Below are 23,782 nucleotides of genomic sequence, written 5' to 3'. Positions count from 1 at the left end.
TCCATTCATATGAAATCTCTCACACCAGTCTTTGCCACGGTATTCCAGATTGTCTTTCTCCGCCATGAGGTCCGTTCTAAAGAAATATGATTCTTTGATGTTACAAGACCTGAACGGCCATCAATTCAACGAATAGGAATGGTATTCCGAGTTCTTCAGGTGGAAGTAGGTAATGATATATTGATAATTGTTTTCGAAATGGGTAATATTTATGAATTCAGCAGGACGAAGTTTCTGACTCTTAAACACACAATTTATTATAATCAGGGTAGTGAGGAAATTCATCTACTGTACAGAAGATTGCTGAAATGACATGAAAAATGTCTTTATTAGAGGCGAAGTTAGGACTATAAAGGTTTCTCTACCACTTAACCTCATAAAAAATTAAACTAACATATATATGTATATGTATATTCCATAACAAAAAATAAATATATTTATTTACATTATATATTAAATGAATCTTAGCTTAAAAAACATCTATAATTAGTGTAACTTTATACATATTTACAAGACGTATAAAGCGATCAGAAGATCGCTGAGAGAGAGAGTGTGTGTGTGTGTGTTAGGTTACAGATAACATTATACCGTAAAATGGTAGTTTTTCATTTTGTAGTAGTACTTAATAGTAGTTTCTGTTATTCCTCGGTAATTCTGTAGCAGCTAACCCTCTAACCTCAACCCTTCCAACTAGTCTATACTAGCGTATTAATCATAGTTATCTCTAGCCTGGACATTGGCAATGACTATTCGCATTGACGACTACGCAGAAGTTAAAATAAAACTAATACAGAACAGTTTCTGTTTTTAATTCAGCACAACCAGTATTAAATATACCTGTATCCTAAAAACTATATATTTTGAAATTAAATCACGGATAGACAATTGTGTTACTTTTAAATGTAACGTGATAAACATTCCAGTTAGAAAAGTCTACGCATTGATATCACTCTAAATACTAATTTAGTGTGCAACTGCCTAGCAAGTATGCAGACACAATTAAGATTCTCGTTTTCCCGAAAGTTTTCCATGCTTTCATGATTAATTATGATTTCAATATAAAATAGTTTTTAAAATATTTTAAAATTAATTAAACGCGATGAAACACAAAATTTTCTCGAATTTTCTCACACATTGCCAACGAACTGCTTCAAATCTATAAAAACTAACGGTCGTCCGAAATAATGGTAACACATTATTTCTCTAACTAATCAAGTTCAAAAAATATATAAAGAAATTAAAAAATATTTCAATTATCTAGACATAGTAGCCGGAGATAATTTCTTTGCGAGAGGCCGACCCCTTTTAGCCTTATTTTGTCCGTCCTCATGGGCCACTGGTCTGTGCGAGGATCTTGTCAAAAAGAACAAGGCATATACGTGCTTGTTAAGAAGAAGTATATTTATATGAATCCAAAAATATGTTTAATCACCTGTTATCTAAGCTTATCAACAAACTTCTGACCTCCTAGTCATCTTGACAGAAGCAGAGTAGAGTTATCAATTAAAATTGTGTAATTTTGCAATGATAAGGCAAAGAGCCAATTCTAATTGCTCAAAGGTTGTTGGAGAAGTGGCTTTCTATCATAGCACCAATCTGCTGTGTGGATGATTGATGTGTTTTGCGTCACCAGCAAGTTGCCTCGTTCGTCTTAATCATGGTTGACACGGCACGGAGCGGTGTTGTGGATGATAGACCTGAATTTGCTAAGACAAGTGAGCAGCAAGCACTGCCCCAACACCATCAGAGCGACTGAGGACATTAACACTCCATCATCTCGGCCTGATGGAGGCTCTGATGAAGGCCAAGATGGAGAGCTCAGGTGATGGGCGACACCTCGTCACAATCAATCTGACTTGCTTGACCCACACGAGTCCTACACCGAGTGATCTAGCTTACTTTCAGGTATAAATCTAACTGCTAGTAGGTAGTTACAACTTAATACACCATTTAGACTTAGCCGACTTTAACCTGTGGTTGTTAGACTTGACATTTTCACTGGTGAGCTCAAGGGGTAGATGGAAACTAGAGTCAGTTTGAGACTCGATTAGATTTTCAGTTATTGTAGTGAAGGAATAGTATTATACTTCTCTGTCGTAATTTACAAATAATATTTTAATACAAATTAAAACAAATAGTGAAAACAAACAAAAATACAAAGTAATGTAGTATCTTCCGTATTTTTACTTGGAGATCGTTTATAATAAAGTGTCAAGAGCACGTTGCGATGTTTTTCCGCAATGTACATGTTAAATTTCAAAAAATGTTGCCATTATTTTTCGTAATAGAAACTATAAAAGATATATCATTTTAAAGATGTAATTAATAACTAAGCAAGCGCTTTTTAGTTTTTCGACAGTTTTTACTAGTTATTCAGAAATAAATACCAAATTTTGTTGTATTTAACGTTTAAATACTTTAAAATTATACACTTTTCAGCGTTTGGAAAACTAAACATTGATTGAATACATATTCATTATAACTTTCAACATAAACGAGGCATCCTCCATTATTCTACAACTAAAAATATGAAAATTTATCAATCATGCAGATGGAGAGGTCAATGTGGGGAGAGATAAAATATTGATCGTTCCTTGGTGTAAATTAAGCAAAACATCAAGTGTATACAATCCTCTATCTCTTTCCGTTTACTGTATTGTTTGACTGTATACTTTGACTGGTATTTACCAAACAATCAATAGTTAAAGACACTGCTGAACTTGACCCTTTAAATTTGTTAAATTTTACAAAAATTTGTGTTAAATTTGCTTTACCTGTTTCAAAACAGTAGCCATTTAAAATTTGTATAGCCAGATCTCAAGAAAACGAATGGTTTGAGGGAAACAACTTGGTGGTTTTAATACGTTTTACAACACTACCTCGGTTTTGAAGTCGACTAAGAACACCGATTCTCATTAAGGAGCAAATACCTGCATATACATATCTATATTTTAAAAATCTAACACTGCCATGTATGTAATCAATATAAAATTACATGAAACCAAATTCGAGGTTGACATTTATATATTAATTAAAAAACTTACCCTGACCAATAATGATATAATTGTTCTTAACCCTAGGTGTCGCAAACTACCTTCGTTTATATTTTTCTCTCTTTTTAATTAATTAAATATATTTTTAGATTGGTATTTTAGAGTTACTATTTATTGAAATAAATGTAAGGGTTCATAAATTGTGTCTTAAATCCTAAAAGTTGAAGGACCTTTATTTCATGTTGAAGGTGGATAAACCAGTGACAGGATCGGCGTGCGAGGCGGGCAGGGGTGGCCGCTAGTTGCGGTAAAAAGCAATCTATGAAACACTTGTAGAGAATCGTGTCACCACCTCCAACACATTTAACACTACATCATTGGACCCACGCGGTCTGCAGGAGAGCTACCGCATGCCCACCTCAGAGGTCTTATCGGGACGCGATCTGCGACTTTACAACCACTTTCTCCTATGTTACGGTGGGTGCTTTAATTCTGTTACTAGCACTTACGTTTAGTGCAATCTGTTTTCGACTTTGTCTAGTTTAAGGTTCTTAGTAATATCATTCAATATACGTTCGTTAATATTACACAAATTTAAGTTATTTTACAATCACACTATGAATTGACACATGTTATTCACGTAACTTGACATAAACACACACACACACACAAATATTTTTTATACCTTAGGCAAACGTTATCTAGAGTGAATTAAACCAGTAATACATAATATGATAAATTGAATATTAAGTATGACATAACCTATACGTAGGCTATATATAAAAGTAGAACTGGATTAATACAATTAATATAATAGGAATAAATATATCCATCACCCTCCCAATATTTGTATCCGAGAGGTCTAAGAGATCCATAGAACTAATTATTTATACAAATAGAATGATTTTTTAATACTGTAGGAACATTCCATTACTCTCTTATTGTATTAAAAAGCTAAACTTGTAATTTCTTTAGAATTGTTAGACACATGTTCTCTTACCTCATTTTACACCTTGATTTGCCTTATCTGATAAAATTTCACAGGTGGAAATTGTTTGCGTGGTAAAATAGCATTATATTACTTAATGCTAGGAGATTATATTGATTGTCCAAATTGTGAAAAAGTAGGAGGTGAATGGCCATCCTTGAGGACCACCTACTTGCTGGACACAAAGTACGCCTGAGTTGACACTTCAGTACCGGCTGCAGTTGCGACAGGCCGATTAGTCTTCAATCATTTCCCACATATCTGAGCCCTATTACTGATACAGATCACTATCGGGCTCGACATAATTGCAATGCCACAGTAAGCAAGCCCCTCCCCTCACCATCACGCTCATTTAAATCATTCCGATATTTTTATTGTTTGTTTGAACACAATAAGGATATCCTGATACCTATAATGGAGATCATAAAAAGGCCGTTTTATAATAATATTGTCAATCTATTTTGTTTTATTGCAGAGTTATCAACATGAGTATCGTTTTTCTGATAATAATGAAAATGTAACAGTGCAATGATTTTGTAACATTATTGCTCAAATGAAATTCTTCCTATGTTTAAAGATATACTGTATAATTTGAGCTCCTAAATTACTATAAATTTAATAAGTCACGTCAATTTACAAAAGATACTAATAAGAGTATCACTATGTAGACAACCCGTACGGTGTGTAGACTATAGTGATCGCGCCGAATAACTGTAATATCGTTTATTTCTCTTTCCGCCATAAATTAAATACTTGTGACACAGTAAAATTGTTTTTATCTATGGTAACTGGGTTAAAAATTAGGGATGTATTTGAAAAATATTTAGATATAATAAATCAATTATTTGTGTTATACGTAAGTATTAAGATGTCATTACACAAACAATTTGGTGTATATACTAGTACTAGTATTGTGATTAATGCAAAGTACATTATATTTAAAGATATTTACAGGGTGTAATAACTGTTCCAAAATAAGTATCATGTTATTCTTACAATAATATGAAAGAGTAGGCTATTTATTATTCGCTAAGCTGCGTATGTGTGGTTGAGGCCCTTACTGAGTTTTCTCGGAATTTGAAATACGCCAAATTTAATGATTATCACCATAACATTAGCTTTTTAATAAAAACATTAACGTCATTTTAATATTACAGCTTACTTCAATAATTATGTTGTTTTTAATCAGTACACGCTTAGACTGGAAAGGTATTTTATAACATGCACTTGTTACTGTAATAAGCGAGGTATGTACGAAAGGGCTATTAGCAATGAACACAAGGGTATGACAGTAGCCTTGCTTGCATTGCTATTAGGCCCTAATTTCGCTTCTGTACAAGAATGCAGAAATACAGAAATTAATCTATCAATCTCAATAGACATCTCACTGAGGGACTGGTTAACCTTTAAGACTGGATTTTGTTACATCAACTCAATCCTTGGTGTCTGCTGTGAAAGATAGTGTTGAGCGATGTTTGTAAATACCGTATAAAAATTAGGACGAATTCCAGATGCTAATTTAATTTTCAAAAATCACCCTTAAGGAATTAAGCTCTCAGTCTTTGGTTCCTTTCCTACTTATTCATTTTTCTTCTTTATTTGTGTTAATTATAATAGGAAAAGTCCAAATTTCTTTAATGTACCTAGTTAGAATCTTTTGGGACTAAATAGTTACCGGTAACTAGTGTTGTTAATTAATTACTTGTCTTCACAGATTGCGCCTGAATTGTTTCTGTAGTTCTTGTATATCCTAATTGTTTTAAAGTACAATATTACGTAAACTCAGTACAGGGTGTTATGCAGTGTCTGAAAAAGAACTCCCTAGTTCTAAGTATAAATTGAATAGGAAAATTAATTAAATATTACATTAACGAGTACATAATATGAAAGAGAATTCCCTCAAGTTTTGTTTAACATTAGTAGACATCAACGTGGGATCCATTTGTTGCCATGCACACGTCGAGACGATATTCCACTTCTCGCCACGCATTCACCGACATTTCAGGTGTAACTGGCCCAACCGCTTCGACAATCTTTCCCCGTAAATGATATAATGTCTCTGATCATTTCAATGCACACGACATTTTCAGGTGGCCCCAAAAGAAAACGTTAAGTCTGGACTTCGTGATGGCTGAGGTGGTGACCATCCCTGCATATCCACCTTCCTGGAAAGCAAGTCAACAGCACTGGTCCCGTCTCAAGGTCAAGCAGACCTGCCAACTGCATGGAAGCCAAGCTTGGAGACTTGATGAATCAAACAGCACAAACTAGAATAGTGTATGTCACTTTGTACAGATTCCAGGAAACATTAAAATTAGGGAGTTCTTTTTTAAATCTAATGATTCAAAGCAAAGCAAATGGATTGCTTTCAAAAAATAGTCCAGAGTTGGTTTTCAAACGTTTTGTCATAAAATAGTTTAAAAAAGTTTTGTTATTTCCTACTACGTTTTCGTAAAGTTATTTTATCCAAAAACGTTCATACCTTATGTACCCACAGTGCTCTCAATTGATTGGCGTCTTCCTCATATGACATTTTGACATAGTATGAATGTTACAGCTTAATAAATAACATAAAATCCCTGGAATCGTATAAAACCCCAGGGGCCGTGCTACTCATTTCAATAAGCAGATTAACAGAGCCATTACTCCAGAGCCAGCAGACAACTGAGTATTATTTACAGCTGTCACTCCGGCGCAGATACTAACGACTGATTGACTGCCGAAGCTGTAGGCCAGTTCAAGGTCTGGACTCCGGTACGTAGGAGGTCTGTATCCTGCAAGTGGCCGGGGCTGGGCTCGGACAAGGGCTTACCCATGTGATTCACTCCGTATTTATTGTCCGGATCGGCACATGGCGGTTTATATGTTCGAGGAAGAGAACATTTTGGAACTGGCTGCGTCCGCTTGTGCGCTGACCGCTGTGCGGTTTTTGCTAGTGATGGTAAAACCCATTTGGGTATTTGGCACATAGGATAGCGACGTATGTTCACTAGAGCATCCACGAATTGTCAATAATAATCCATAAAAGGTGTGCTGATGGCCTGTAAGCTTTCTCTCAACTACTATAGTAAACGTTTACCAGCTGTGGCCAAACTCGATACTTTCATCGTTTGCCCAACCTATTATCTATGTTAAGGGCTCTTAATAGGCATCACAGCCACTGTAGTTTCACCTCCATCCATGATAATGGTACGTGTTTTATCAACTGGGATGAAGATTTCTTACAACTTATATCTCGAACTTTATGTAAAGACGAAATTACTTTAACTCAGCTCGGCAGAATTAAGTAACCAAAAAGACAGCTTGTTCTTTTACTACAGTCAGTTTAGCCAGAGATAGAGATACGGTGTTCTACAAACTGTACCCTTATCTCTGGTTGGAATACATTCACAGGCCATTACCAGTATAAAATTATTCAGATGAGAGATGTTTATTATTGACAGCGGAGATCAACCATGTCTGTGTAGTTCCCGCGTTGAATGAGTTATACTCCAACAATGTAGCCGACTACAGCTTTGACTGAATAGATCATAGACGCACAGTATGAAGCTAATAACGTCGCCTTTTATTGTGTACTTACTTGACTTTGAATCTGGTCACTCTGTGATGCAGTCGTAAAATTACTTATTGGAACCAATCAACCAATAAACTACGGGTATTATTTATTAACCATAAAACAAGGTATTAACCTACACAACTACGTGTTGGAATCTAAATGGGGAAAGCAGCACAAGAATTGCATAGCTTACAATTTCTACGAGTAATATGCTGCTTGGATTATAATTTTACGTGTTGTATATCTTTATCTTTTGACCAATTCGAGAAATGTTTACAAACCTAATACGGTTTTCCTGACTACCATGGTTGCATGGAACCGCCATGGTTGCATAATCGCCCACATAGATATCTATCTGGTGTAGATGTGGAATATTCCCATCAGTGCAGAGCCGATTTTTTCCCGATAAATTTAAGATTGGAGGATCCTAACTTTAAATTCGTTCATACTTTTATTCAAGTTGCAAATCTATCATATGTAGGTAAAAGTGTATGATACGCTACACAGTTGGTTGTAAACATAACTTATTGACTGTAATTTTTAAAAAGGCTTGTCAAAATATTCAGTATTCTTCCAGAATGGCTTCTTTTCAGGTACGTTTAACTTGTGTAAGATTAAGACTGCAACCCTAATTGTATATACCATTCGTGTAAGTACTTAGCTACTGCTCAAGAAGTGTTCGCTGCTATTGTGAGTTCAGATGGCCGAGCGGTCTAAGACGTCGGGCTTCGGAGGAGTTGGATAAATTAGAGATAGAACAAGGTTCGAATCCACAGGTGCACTATTTAACAGTATAATCGACCATGACCTGTACCGACATGTCCTGTTGTCCTGTTTCATAAGCTCCTCTCACAGGCCAGTGGCCCAACGAGAATGGACAGAATAAGACTTAGAAGGGAATGAACCCATCCTAAAATAATATTTTTTACTCCTCAAACTTTCAAAAATAGTATTACTGAAAGGGTATGTTTAAAACAATTTTGTATATGCAAACTGACTAATATTTCATGTAGAATCTAGACTAGTTCTGGATTTTTTTTTGTTTCAACTTTAACTTGAATGGGATTCTTGATTGCTAAAAATGATAAATGACGGTTAATGACAATCCAATATCGGTAACCGTTTTGATAATTTGAATTAAAATGACTTGACGTCTGTATCCATAACATTTCTACGGAATTTTAAGTATCTTACAAATTATTGGCAAACTTATTCAAAAACAAAACCATATAAAAATGGTTTAATACTATATTTATGCAAAGTTTACTGTAAGATTTTATAGCTTTAAATTATTAATTATTAATAAGAAAAGAATCTGAAAATTTACACAGTTTACTTTTTCATTTATCTTTTTCAAGCCGTTGAAAAATACCAGAGCAATAAAGATATTTCTCTGGTATATTTCTACACACCAACTTTATTATGCCTAATGGCAATTCCTAGCATTCATTTAGCAATGTAGAAGCACGATCACTCTTCTAGCATTCTGCCAGTTGACGTAATCTGAAACCGGGTAGTCGGGATTTCTCACTAATTAAGGGGCCGGTACTAATCGCCAGAAACCTGAAAAATACCTATTTGTAACTAAACTCTAAAAATTGTAACACTCCCTGGTTGATCGGACCATTGTCTTGTAAGACTACACTGGTGAGCATCTGGTTGATCCAGATCCTGCCGGAAAATCACGACCCGGTATTAAATATAAAAATCTGCTCTGATTTCAGCAAATTCCATAAATGCTATTCGGGATTATTCAGATGTGAAATATGATAGTCGTAAAGCGAAACCGTAGGAGAGCAGCTGTAGGTATGTTAGTTGAACGTTTTTTAATGCCATGGGACGCAACGCCATTGTAAACAGACCATAGAGGTGATTTTAAACTTTAGATAGGTCGATGGAAAAACAATATAAACAAAAACACAAAACAAAAATGTTTTAAAGACTACAGGTATGATGAAGCTAAACAATCAAGAGACAAAAGAATAACTAAAACCATTTACAGATTTTGACATGATCCAACATCCTGTTGGTTTGTAATTCCAGCTACCAAGAATCTCAAAATTAGCATTAATGCTTATGTACTAAGGGGGAATTTCCAATGATTCATACCATCTTGGACAGATACACCATTTATGACCATATTAATGCTAAAGTACTAGGGCGTGTACAGACTGACCATACCTAGACACAGCGCTTTACAGAAGAATAAGTGTAACGCTTGTTATTAAGATTATCAAGGAATAATTTAAAGATAATAACGATAAAACACATCTTTAAAAACTATCTACAACTTTGAATAGTATCAATACAAAATTGTATAAAATAACCGATAGATTAAGATTTATTGAAATTTTTTAAACTGAATCTCCAAATAATCTTTTTAATAGCACGTCATCACAAGGACGTAGCCAGTGAGGGGGTCCAGGGGGTCCTGACCCCCCTCCACATTTTCATTTTTTTCAATTAATGTTTTAGTAAACGATTATTATTATTTAAATAATTCAGTATTACTGAAATGTACTGCTGAAAGATCGTTCTCATCAAATAAACGTGCCAAGAACATTTTTAAGGAACAAAATGGGGCCTTACTCTATGTCCACTACGGGAAAATACCAGTTGTCTGGACCACCTCAAAATGTTTTCCTGGCTACGTTTTTGTCTCATCATCGCGATAACCAATATAAAATGTAATTTACACTTAAACTTTCAAAGTAGGAACCAAGAATCAAAATCAGTACTTAATAACATAGTAACTTATGATGTTTATTTGTGTATACAATCTTGTTAACTAATAATAACGTTATTATTTTCTTGCCTTTTTGTGGAGTGTAATTGTTTCAAACTAAATAAAAACTTGAGTCCAGTATTTTCCAAACTTTCGCCACCTTTCCATTTCCAACCCTCATCAAAATAATCAGTGAAACTAACAATTGATTCCATTCTTAGGGGAAATTCTTCTATCCGTTTCATAAAAAATTAGCCATTATAAATTGGATTTTACCTCCCAGACTAAAACCTTGAGGAAAACACAAACTTATTTCTTAGCGATACGTTATTTTAAATGATTCAGCTATGATTGTCAAGGTTTCTGTTGTACATTACATTTACACCGTGTACTTTTATTGCCTTTCCTGGAAGTATTACATTACAGTGCATTTGAAATACTATGTAAATTTGATCTTACTAGGAGTAAAGTAATTCTCAATCTGGTGACTCACGGAACCATATATGCTGTAGGAAGTAGAATTCTAATGCTGACTCACGGGGCCCTCATTATCTTTCTATTACGGCGACAAGTGACTCCCTGTTGGACTTGGCGAGATGGGTGGCCTTGTCAGTACATAAGGCAATAAACGTGGTGCTATTAAACTCACATCAATCCAGACCCGGAACTGCACCTGAATTAGGCAATTGTACGGCTGAGTCGAGTGTGGGTCTAGCACATTATGGATCTCACATTCTTTTATACTGAGAGGATATAAATAAGGAACCTTTTACTTGTGAGATACATAGTTAATCGTGAGGCATACCCCAAAGTTTGCAGTTCACAAAATCCCTGTCAAATGGTTTTTGAAAAAATTTAAAAGTTAAACGTTCTGATGAATGTGTGTGTGTGTGTGTTTTTTTTCTTTTCGTGTTTTGGGGGGTTGCCGAACATGAAACGGATGTTTTTCGACAAAAAATGTTATGGTACACCTTGTTAATAAATAAATATTAATGATTATAGATTATTAACTCATGTTTGCTGAAACTTATTCAATTTAAATAGTTGCTTAAATTAATATTACATAAACCTCGTAAAAATTTGAAAATTTCTTAAAAGATACTCCCTACTGGATTTTGTGGGGGGGGGGGCATTTTACACAGTTAAAAATAATTTCCTTGGGTTTTTTAAGGTGTCATTAGAGGGAAAAAAGAAAGAAAAAGTGTTTAGTGGTTAGTGCGACAGCTATTATATACCTCACGGATGTGTTCCTCGTCTGTATAGGTATTATTACCATAGTTTAGTTTTTTTAATTAGAATTTTGTTAATAAAAAGAGAAGCCTATCCCCTTTTAAGCCTTATTCTGCCCGTCCTCATGGGCTACTAACCTGTACGAGGATCTTATTAAACAGAATAAGGAGGAGAGTCGATACAGTACAAGGTCGATGGTACTGATAAAAAGTGCAAGGGTCACAGACAGGATTCAAACCTGCGCTATCTCTAACTCGGACCCAAAGTCCAACGTCTTGAACTACTCGGCCATCGGCACTCCCTATTGTATTTGACGTAATTAGACGCCAGTTATTTATCTCTGTCCTGGGGCTGTGAACACAGAAAATGCAAAGAATTCCTCATGGATTTAAACGATGAGGGTGATTACAATATTCAGGTTTCCTATAAAATCAAAATAGATAATAAATATTGTGTTGATGATCGGAAAGCTCCAAGAACAAGATCATTTAGGAACTTCAGCATATTCAAATGAGAGTATAACCAGCCAAGATCCGTCTACCAACTGAAGCATTACAAGATAGTAAATAGACTAACAGCTAGACAGACACATGTTGTATTACAAATTGCCGGAGACATGTCACAGCATCTGTCAACCCCCAAGAATGTTAGCATACGTGTCTACATAAATACATCAGAGCCGACACTTTACCACGCTTATCAGAGCTAAAACTAGTAGATTTCATATCGAGATTGCAATGTATGTGAATAGTATAGAAATACTTTAAAATATTTAACTGTCACATTAGGAATAGTTACTGACTCTTTAGTTTTAATCCTTTACTTTTGTAAAGTCACACTTTATACAATCGGTTGGTTATTGGACCATATGTGGCATTTATAATATCAAAAATATTGATTATTACAAAAATCAAAATTCGACCGTTGCTGATATTAAAAAACACCTCTTTGATACAAGACGAGTAAGTAGAAAACTGAAATTTATAGTATAAATTCATTTTTACTAGACTTGAATTTTGATTTGAATAACATTGTATAACAGTATATTATATACATTATATAATGTACATTAATATGTATACTATAAATGTAGTGGTTACAGGAGCTCACCTTTCTAATAGACAAATAAAAGGTATTATACATGTGTGTGTTTCTTATTTGACGTTTTGTTTTAGAACTAATCATTATTTAATTACCAAAAAATTTGATCTGAGAGTATTGACAAGGTTGCTAGTGTGTTATGGTTAAAATTATAAGAACTCTTTGTTTCCGCCCATTTTTTGTTTAATGGCTAGTTGCGTTAGAACTGATATGGCGAAATTGATATTAGTCAGTTTATTCAAGAATTTTGTCAAAAGTTGATATCTTTCTCCCATATCGGATGAACTGTCTGGGAACTGTCGAATGAACTAACATGAACTTAGCAACTCACTCATCAGATCAATCTCAATCATTGTATAGCTCCATCATTATCAAAGGTGAAGCGTACCTATATTGTTACTAACCAGCCTACAGTAGGTCATGCAACCAAACACGACAAGTTATGTTGCCACGCTGTTCTTAGTTAAAGTTTAGTTAAGTTTATAGTTGAGATAATTTTGATGAAACCGTATATCTGTGATTTATATCTAATGGCTCTCCCATATGGCTTTATACAATAAAATTCCAAAATTTCCTAGAATGGTGCAATCATTAAAATATTAAATTATTAGTAGTATATGTATTTTAACTTATTTTGTTGCATGTATTATTTATATATTTATTTTTCATTTATCTATGCATTGAATAACAGTTTTATTAATGTATTATTGTTATATTACTACTGTTATTCGTACTTAGATCATTATATTACGTGTTGTTGTGGTACATAGTTAATGATCGTTGTTTGTTTCTTTTACTATATTGTTACTCATACTGTTTTTTATGTTGCTTTCTTTACTTATCTTTACAGTTATTACAGTATAGGTTCACTGCTTCATAAATAATTCACTCAAAAACAGTTATTAATTACATACATCAAAGTCAAATATATAAAATATTGGTGGGTAGATACATAGAACTCCAGAAAACTCGTAATTTTCTTGAAACAACAAGATTCTCTTAGGACGTACGTGTGGGAAGCTCAAGACAATCTTCAGACACGCGCAATGTCACGCATATGCTCGATGTTTCATGCGTGTCGGGAAGCGCACAAGAAGTACGCTCATTCTTCACCAATCTCCAGCCGACCTGTTCCAGCAGTTTCTCCAGAACATTCCGACCATTCAGATGACGAATGGCCGGGGAACTGCACACAGCGAGCTATAACTCCAGCAATCCTTGCTCTAACGCGATTTTCCAGTTTGTTTACGTGAGCTGAGCGCGTGTCGTGTCCAGGCTAGCAGAGTACCTGACGCGGTGATTTAATGTCTACGCTGGATGAATGGCCGTACTAGGATTTATGTAAGATGTCCTTCAAAATGCTGCACATTCCCATGCAGAGCATTGTGTCACTGTTTTATTCATCCCAAATACTGTGATCAGCGCAGAAATGTATTCCTTTAGGCAGACCTTGTATTTGGCTCTTCTCACATTCTATAGTTGTTAGATCCCACTTTCATAAATTGGAAATTCGTTTAAACCATATTCTTTTAATGAGATAGTTACATAAAATCAACAGTGAGATTGTTTTAAGACAATGTTCTTTTTTATTTTGTTTGATAACGTTATTCTAATAATCTTTGTTTAATTTTTGTTTCCGTATTTTCACACGTACTTTTACCGTCCCATCCTCGCTGCTGTACTTAATAATGTTATCTCACAGTATCATGACCAGTAAATAATAATAATATGTTTATGTTCATGTAGCCTGTCGCGATTGTAAGGCTAATAACAGTCTACTCATATAATCGATCGTCCTCTTCTTATTAGCGAAGGAATTACATGTATCCTGCAGCCATCCATCCACCTTAACAAATCTTACCTGAGAAGAACATTTTCACTCACAATAGAACACATTTCATCCAGATAAAACTGATTTTCCCTACGGTATCGGTCTATTCAGTTTACAATGGCGTACGGTCGCATAAACTATCGCCTCGGACTTTTCCCTTCTAACCTTGTGTTATTACTTGCGAAGGATCATTATCTGTTGGTAATTTTTCAGCATATTTTATTTCCCTGCGCCTTTATAGCCGATATCTCGGCAGTTTGCCCCGGGCCGTTATTAACACAATCTGATCCAGCTTGTTTCTGATACCTCGCTGCCGCTGTATTTCATACAGAATTGTTCCAATGTCGATGTCGAGGTTCCACAAATTACGTGAAAGCGAGAGTCTCGTCCTTCTCTTTCTGTGCTCCAGTGTTTTTCGATGTTTATATTTTATTCCTAATTTAGTTTTTGGTTTGTTCCAGATTATGAAACATGTATTCCTATTATGAAGAATGAAGAGTGAAAAGTCTATTCTGTATTCTATTGGAATGAATGCACTACAGAATGATGATCTTGAGATACCCATATCTCAAGATCATCATTCATTTATTTTCTGTAAATCAAAATTCAATTTTGCATTTTAAAAAGAGATCGTTAAAAACTTTCAACTACTATTAAAACAGATTAGAATTGTAATGGATTTTTAGTTAAAACAGAGCAAACTCTCCATTAAGAGGTACTATATATAAAAAGCCACAAAAAATATTTTGCTATAACTACAAAGTTTGCTTTTTATATATAATTGAGATTCTAATAAATATATATTTGTAATTATATCCTTATATCGCTTTCAACTATTAGCATTTTGCACTTTTAGATGGCATTTTCTAACGCAATGTATGATAACTAAGCGGGAGATTGAAATTTTAAAATTGAATACTGAGAAAACTAATAAAGGTGCTGTCATTACAGGCAGACTGCTTGATTATATTCCCATGTGAGCAATTTATTATAAAATAAGACAAACTTGTTATGGATGCTCCATTTGGTGACATCACATAAAAGTTTAGGTCCAGTTCACTCAGAAATTTATCGTAGGACTTTGCAGTACCTGCAACCGCTCAGACATAAACAGGATGGTTATGTTTCGATCGTTTTCTGAATATATCCCTTTCAAAATATAAACTTGATGAAGTCAAGTTTATACTGAAGGTGTGGTAATTTTTCTGGTAGGTTACTCCTACCTATTTATCAACAACAGCACTGCCAGAGCACACTAAGCTCCGCCGCATTGGCCCACACTTCCACACACTGCGAGCTCTGAAACACCGGCCGGTGATCGACAACTAATTGTGGTACGACGTGCGTTGGCCGAGATCAGATCTCATCTAGCGCGATCCGGTTTCACTACAAGGACCGCTCAGATCCGATATCACTTGTTCGCACGATTTTATTAACAGCTCTCGCATTGTTAGGGAGCATCTGTTGTGTCAGTTTTCATCAGAGCTACATATAAAAAATATTATTACATGTTAGAGATGTAGCCTCTAAAAGTGTTTTATAATAATAATAACATAATATTAATAAACTTTTATCACTTTTAATCTTTTATTTTACGTACGATGTACATTTCGGAATCATTGATTCCATCTTCAGGTACAAATAAGGTTAAGTTAAAATAAATAATTAAAATCAATTTGTCATGTGTTTTTTACTACCTTGGTGGCTAAATTTGTTGTATTTAATTTTATGTGAGATCATTCATTGTATATTGTTTAAAAGTCTATCGAATAATAAATTTTTTGTTAGAAAATTTAACAACACCGGCCATTACATACACTAACATCGAAAACAATCTTGAAATTTTACACACAAGCAAAAAAAGTCGCTTATTATCCACTTTAGAACATTTTGAAATTTACAAAAGTGCCAAAATTAATCATAATATATTATTAAATGACAAAGATTTTCTAACAAAAAAATTTATTATTCGATAGACTTTTAAACAATATACAATGAATGATCTCACATAAAATTAAATACAACAAATTTAGCCACCAAGGTAGTAAAAAAACACATGACAAATTGATTTTAATTATTTATTTTAACTTAACCTTATTTGTACCTGAAGATGGAATCAATGATTCCGAAATGTACATCGTACGTAAAATAAAAGATTAAAAGTGATAAAAGTTTATTAATATTATGTTATTATTATTACATGTTTTTAAATTTTTGTTTTAGAGCACTCTGGTTAATATTTTCATTAGTATTGTTTATATTTTGTATGTTTTTTTTGGTGCCATAACTTCACGCTGTTGTGACATGCGATCATGAGTAAAATTTTCGTGGTAAAAGACTTTATGTTTCGATACAATAACAAAACAATTTGAAAAAAGCTTGTGTTACAAGTTAACTTTTTTGACTATGACACAATAACACTTTGAACTATGTGGTTCAAACAGTATGATTTTTTTCGTACTCTCTGGACATTTCAAACTGGTCTTGCACTTGTCAGGTTTGGCTGATAGCATACTGATAGCATACAAATTCAAATTCCTTAAACTCGACAGATCGAGATTTGACATGGACTTTATTCACCTTTATTATGCTTTAAAATTGCTGTACAATTGTATTTGAGCAACTAACGCTCTATTTAGTTTCTGATGCCTGCTTTTATTTGCTTCCATTTGATTTAGGTTCTGTGGAGAGTAGATGCAAAAATCCAGTTTTTTTGAGAGCGTTAAAATGAAAAACTGATCCACATCAATCCTAAATAAAACCTTCGAGATTTGTACTGCTGGACTTTTAACCTTCAAAGAGCACACTGGGGTCTACAGGACCCCACATAAATTTCGTTTTCATATTTTTCAGTTTAAGTTTGTCATGGGAAATGTTGGTACCCATGTAATTTTATTAGGCATCACTAGGCTTTAAGCCCCATCACTGATCTCCTTACTTGCCAGCTGTGAGCTGAGTAATAACCCATTTTATTTGTCTTGGGGTCCAGTGAACCCTTGTGTGCCCTTTAAAGTTGTTTTATTCTTCATTGACCATATTTGATTATATTGGTTATAATGATATTTTTGTGGTTATTTTCTTAAATAGTTTACATAATTTTCCTTATTAACCAAGGATAATTTTTAATCAATAACCAATTTAAAAAATATACAATTTTATAAAATAGTATTTTGAATTAGCCTATATAACCTATCTATTTATAATCAAATGTTGTCAATGTTTGCGATTTTGTGAAATATAGATCTTAATTACGACGGAATGAATACGTGCTAATATTGTTTCTACATATAATAAAGCTTTAAATACTGTATAGTTTGGCATCTAAAACTTTTAAAAACTCCCACGGGTGGCTATATTCAAAGAGTTTACATTTCCCCTCAAAATTACACCAAGTTGCGTGAATTTAAATTTATTATTATTGAAATTAATATTATTGAAATTTATTATTGTTATATTTTATTGTTTTTAAACAAAATATCACAGCTCGTACACACTAATAGGCTAAGGTGATAAACAAAACCTATATAAATTAAATGTATTTATATTTACATTTGATTACATTTTAAGTGTGTTTTTAAAATGGGGTCGAGTAGACAGACCCCTGTGTGACTATTGGTGGGCAACAATATGTGTGTGCCTTTTGAAGGTTGCTAGTGCTGATCACAGTACATTTATTTGATACCGTGCAGGAAGAAAGTAAAACAAGCGTGATACAGAACAGAATGCTGCAATCCACGGTAAAAGTATGCAAGTACCGTTCCGGAATTCACCTGCTTCGTAGGGACCTGCCGACTCATACTCCACCTGCCCGCACTTCTCCGCCCGAAGACCGCAAATTGAAACCATCCACTTAGTGTCACTGGAGTGATTATCGGACAATGATCCGAGGAGTGATTAATCGACAGGGCCAGGCTCCGTGACCCAGTCGCATTGTGGGTATTGTGAGCAGTCACCGTGCAAGTCACCTGCTCTCGCAGCGAGCGTCCATGTCCGTGTTCGCGAGATCTGAGTGGTCCGGGTCCAGCCTGGTAGCAAGTGATCTTCTAGTATCCGGTCAACTGTTGAATTCGTCACATGTGTTTATTTATTTGTTCACGGTTAACACTTTCTTCGGTACAAAACATTCCAACATGCAGGAATAACGTAGCTACTGTAGGAAGGGTTGGTTCAATTTGAATGTTGAATTTGGCTCCAGTTCTTTCCTTTTTTATTGCAGCTTCTGGTATCTGACGATGTCTCAGACTTTGAGCCCTGGAATATGGTCTAAAGATATCCAAAGAAAGTCGCCGACGAAGAAGCTCAAATCGAACCTTTAAGAAAACAGACACTGCAATAAAAATAAAGGTGAACTAGAGCCAAAATGAAATTGCCAAAATTCACATTAAATCAACCCTTCCCACCATAGCTACGTTATGTATAGAAAACCCAGTTGCTCCACTGTTCTTAGAGATCGTGTCTGTCACATCGTAGTGCATTCAATTATATAGCTGATGACACAATTATACTGCAACTTCCCCTATTTATATGTGTCTCTGATGTCAAAATGGTGTGTAACGGTTTGTTTTGAACTTCGACGCTGACTTTTTTGGATCTCCATACGAATACGACACCAAATTCCAGGATTCAAGTCTGAGACAGCGTGAGATAACAGACGCTGCAATAAAAAAGGAAAGAACTAAAGCTAAATTCAACGTTCAAAATGCAGGAATAGGTTATAAGAATATTAAGATAAACCGATCATCCAACCAGCATACATACTATTCTAATAACATTTATCAAATAAGCAACAATGCAATAATAATAGCGTACAATTAATAAAAGTGTATATAGTGAAAACAACTAAAGCTAGTAATGATAAAGGTGATAACAGAATCATTCAATAAATAACTACAGCATGTAGTAGACAAGACGGTGACAACAAAATAGATAGCAATAAGTAGACAGTACCATAAAAATTGCATGCAATAAATTTAACATAGCCTACGCAAAATGTCAGCAGCAGTAATGATTACAGGACAGGGATTATAAATAGAATATTTGTTTTCACTGAGGATTTATGGGAATTTTTGGTTCTTCACTTTTTTTAAGCAAAATAACTCAAGTTAATAACTTTAGTTTTTATCTTGAATAGTTTAAACTTTTCAACAAATTAGTATTGTAAAAAATATAACCTAAAGCATTGTGTCATACTCACGCGTTTTGTTAAAATATGTCATAACCAGAGTATACAATAGTTGCATCGTTTATGGCTTCATCAAATGTATCAGAAAAATATTAAAACACAATACACGAAATGAATAACAATTTGATATTTACACAGTTACCGAAACTTAGTTATAGAAACTTACCGAAGAACAAAACTATAATGCACATCACGTAATTGCTATCGCTGTCTTTACTTTGGTAGGAATTGAATGTCTAAATGATTTTCTTTTAAATAATTATTTAAGGACAGTTTGAATTATCATGTATTTTCTGATTTATTTCATCGGTTTAAAAAAATTTTTTTTAGTAAATATATGCCATTCCATACACACAATTTTTTTTCTTTTTGGCAAATGACACATTTTAACGCTATGTTCAACTCAGTAATTATTGCATTCATTTTTTTAATAGGATCAAGAAAGGTAGGAAGAAATGGATGGAACATTTAAATAGAATAAACAATGTAAACACGCTACAAGTTGATTGTCCAACGCAACAAGTAAATGAGCATAACACTTCTAATTTATGTCAGGTTTGCGCTCATTGTACTGTTTCCTAAGCCACTGAAGAGTAAAGGAGTAAAGAAAGAATCTTTACTACCCGAGCAGATAGTCAACTTACATCCATGATTTCTGCCTGATTAAATGTATTAGCTTATAACGGTTGCGGGTTAAAAATAGAAATGAAAATGTATTAAAGCAAACTGAATTGAAATATAATTTTTCGTTCTGTTTACCATCCATATCATCCATAATAATGGATGATATGTACATCCATAATAATGTATTTACGTTTATATACCAGTCGCTGACTGACACTTCGTTTGAACACAAGTTGTTAATTCTGTAACAATATACTCGTATTATATTCAAAATTTAAATATCATTCAGTTCTGAGAAGATAAACTGTTATTGGCATTCAAGTGCACGTGAATTATATTTTATATTGGCAATAAAAGGAAGGAGAAAATGACAAAAGATGATCTTCTTAATATTAGGAAATAAAATCAGTTTATAAAGTTATTCCACATTTTAACTTATGTACTAGACTTATAAAGAAGAAGATGGGTCAGAAGATTTATAGATCCATTAAAACGTAAAATAGGATAACTATGTGAATGTTGAGTTCACCTCCAGTTCACCTTCCTCTTATTGCAACGAGTGGAATCTGATACTATTGCAGACTTGACTCCTTGAATGTGGAGCCATGTTCGTCTGAAGAGATAGAAAAAAGTAGACGACAAAGTAGAAGTTCAAAGCGAACAATTTGCATCGTTTCGACATATTACAAAATATAAAATATAGTACAATCCAGGTGAATTGGCATTTTCATTGTCTCATCATTTGTACAACTGAGTGCACTACTATGTTACTAATACGATCTCTAAGCACGGTGGGGCAACGGAGTTTTCTACACACAACGTAGCTCTGTTGGAATGGGTCAATTTAGTATGAATGTTGAGTTTATTGAATGAAGATTGCTATATCGTTCAGAGCATATACATTCAATCGTACTAGATTTAAGTTTTAACCAACTATCGATTATCGTAACTTCAGTTTATAATCAACAGCAAACAATTACAAACTTATTCACTAGTATTGCCGTTATGTTACTGAGACATTTAATAAATTATATAAATAATAATTGTAAAATAGCTCGCGACCTATCACAAATTCCCTTCAAAAAGTACCGACAATTTAGCAATGACGACTAGAATAAAACTTGACTGTTTTCTAAGTAAAATTACATTACAGGAAATAATATTTTATAGTTATGGAGATATTCAAGATATGTAAAACACATATCCTATTTTATTGAATGAACACGACCCAGCTGTTCCCTAGTAATATCTACATATCTTTATAATCTTTCCAAAAACATTTGCATTACTCGACGTTCTATGGAATTCGCTATTGCAGGAACTTGATTTCTTATGCAGCTATGTTCTGAGATTTATAACTTTGCTCATAAGGTAGCCTCATAATCAAAATCACAAGCTGTCGGATCCAAAAATAGGGCATTGTGAATTGTGAATTGTTTTATTTTTTAATTATTTTTAATTGTTTTATTTATATATATATATATATATAATAATATATATATATATATATATATATTATTTCTTCATTCGAAATAAAATCGAATCAATAAATATATATATATATATATATATATATATATATATATATATATATATATATTATTATTATTATTATATATATATATATATATATATTTATTCACGCCCAAACGATTCCAAACCTAGTACTAATTTCATTCTCAAGCTTATGACCATGATTGTAACCTTAAATAATTTTAAATTTCAAGACCAAAATCACCTTCAAACTAAAGGAACTGCTATGGGCACACGGATTGCTCCTTCTTACGCCAATCTTTTTATGGGACAATTGGAAAAGAATTTTTTAACTAGTCAAAATTATAAACCTCTAATTTGGTTCAGGTACATAGATGATATTTTTATAATATGGCAGCATGGTATCAAAGAACTTAACGACTTTCTTTTTAATCTCAATAAATTTAGCATTTTAAAATTTACATGGTATAGACCAGATTCAGTAACATTCTTGGATACTGATGTATTTATTGAAAATCATAATTTGAAAACAAAATTCATGTCAAAGACAGTAACAAAATGCAATATTTGCATTTCACCAGCTGCCATCCAGTTCACATTAAAAAATCTATCCCCAAGAGTTTATCAGTAAGGGCAAAAAATCTTTGTAGCAATCAATCTGACTTCCATAACTACATAAACAGACTGTCCCATGTACTTTTTGAAAGGGGGTATCCAAAAAATCTTGTTGATAGACAAATCAGAGCACCTAAAAACATTTCCAGTGCTATTAATTCCTAATGATCCTAAATTTATCACCTAATATTTTCCTGGCCTTCATAAAATCAACAAAATTCTAAAGGTTTCTTTTCCTATTTTGGAATCTTCCCCTGAAACTAGAAATTTATTTTCTAAGCCCCCCAAAGTAATTTGTAAAAAACCTCCAAATTTACAAAACATTCTCTCTAGACCGAAATTAAAGTATGAGGGCAATCCAAAAAGTAATAACATCAAATGTAACGTGTGCAATCCTTGTAACAAGCCAAGATGCGGCATTTGTAAGATGTTAATAATTTCTAAATCGTTTAAAAGTAGCACAACTGAAAAAGAATATCCTATTAAAGGTAACATTGATTGCACTACAAAAAACATAATTTATCAACTAACCTGTAAATTCTGTCCCAAAGACTATATTCGAAAAACCATCACTCCATTAACAGTGAGAATGACCAATCATCGATTTGATGTTCATCAAAATTATTAGAGACCATTATCTGCTCATGCGATTCAACACAACCAAAATAAATTAGAAAATTGCTTCAGCCTAAAAGGAATTTACCATTTAGAGCCAAATCCCAACCAAAATACTAATCTGATAAATTTAAGAAATGTTGAAATCGCACATCAATTAATTTTAAAATCAAGGCAACCAGATGGGTTGCCTTTTCCTCTTATAACAAAAAAATTGTTAGTACTATGTAAACATTTACAAATATTCTACACACAGCTGATTGGAATCTTGTTGTTTATGGTATTTATTTGTTAAAATTTTATTTTGGTTATGTCTTCTGTTCTTGGTTTGGGTTCTGTTTGTATGTTTTAATTCAGTGTGGTTCTGATGAAGGGTTCTGTGAACTCGAAAATTAAACGTGTGCACTGAATTTTTGTTTCTGTTTTTGTATAAACTTTATAGTATATATATACACATATATATATATATTTATTTATTTATTTATATATTTATATATATATACTTTTTTATATACGGTTTTATTTATATATATATATATATATATATATATATATATATTAATAAAACCTAAACTACTCTCTGATGGACTAACCCAAAAATTCCTACAAGCCTCGCTACAAAACGTGCCATTTAATAATAAATTGAACAGATTTCTGTTGTAGCGCAACAAAATTACATTATCCGATATAATTCGTTAAATGACTTGTGAATTTATCAATTTCATATAACAATTTTTGTATAAATATTATTTTTTTTTTTTAATGCATTCGTCAGACAGTAACCTCATTGCACATTAAAATGAACAAAAACTGCATCGATAAAACTTA

Source organism: Homalodisca vitripennis, chromosome 6 (assembly GCF_021130785.1).
Source record: "Homalodisca vitripennis isolate AUS2020 chromosome 6, UT_GWSS_2.1, whole genome shotgun sequence".
NCBI classification, from domain to species: Eukaryota; Metazoa; Arthropoda; class Insecta; order Hemiptera; family Cicadellidae; genus Homalodisca; species Homalodisca vitripennis.
This window is presented reverse-complemented; position numbering follows the sequence as displayed.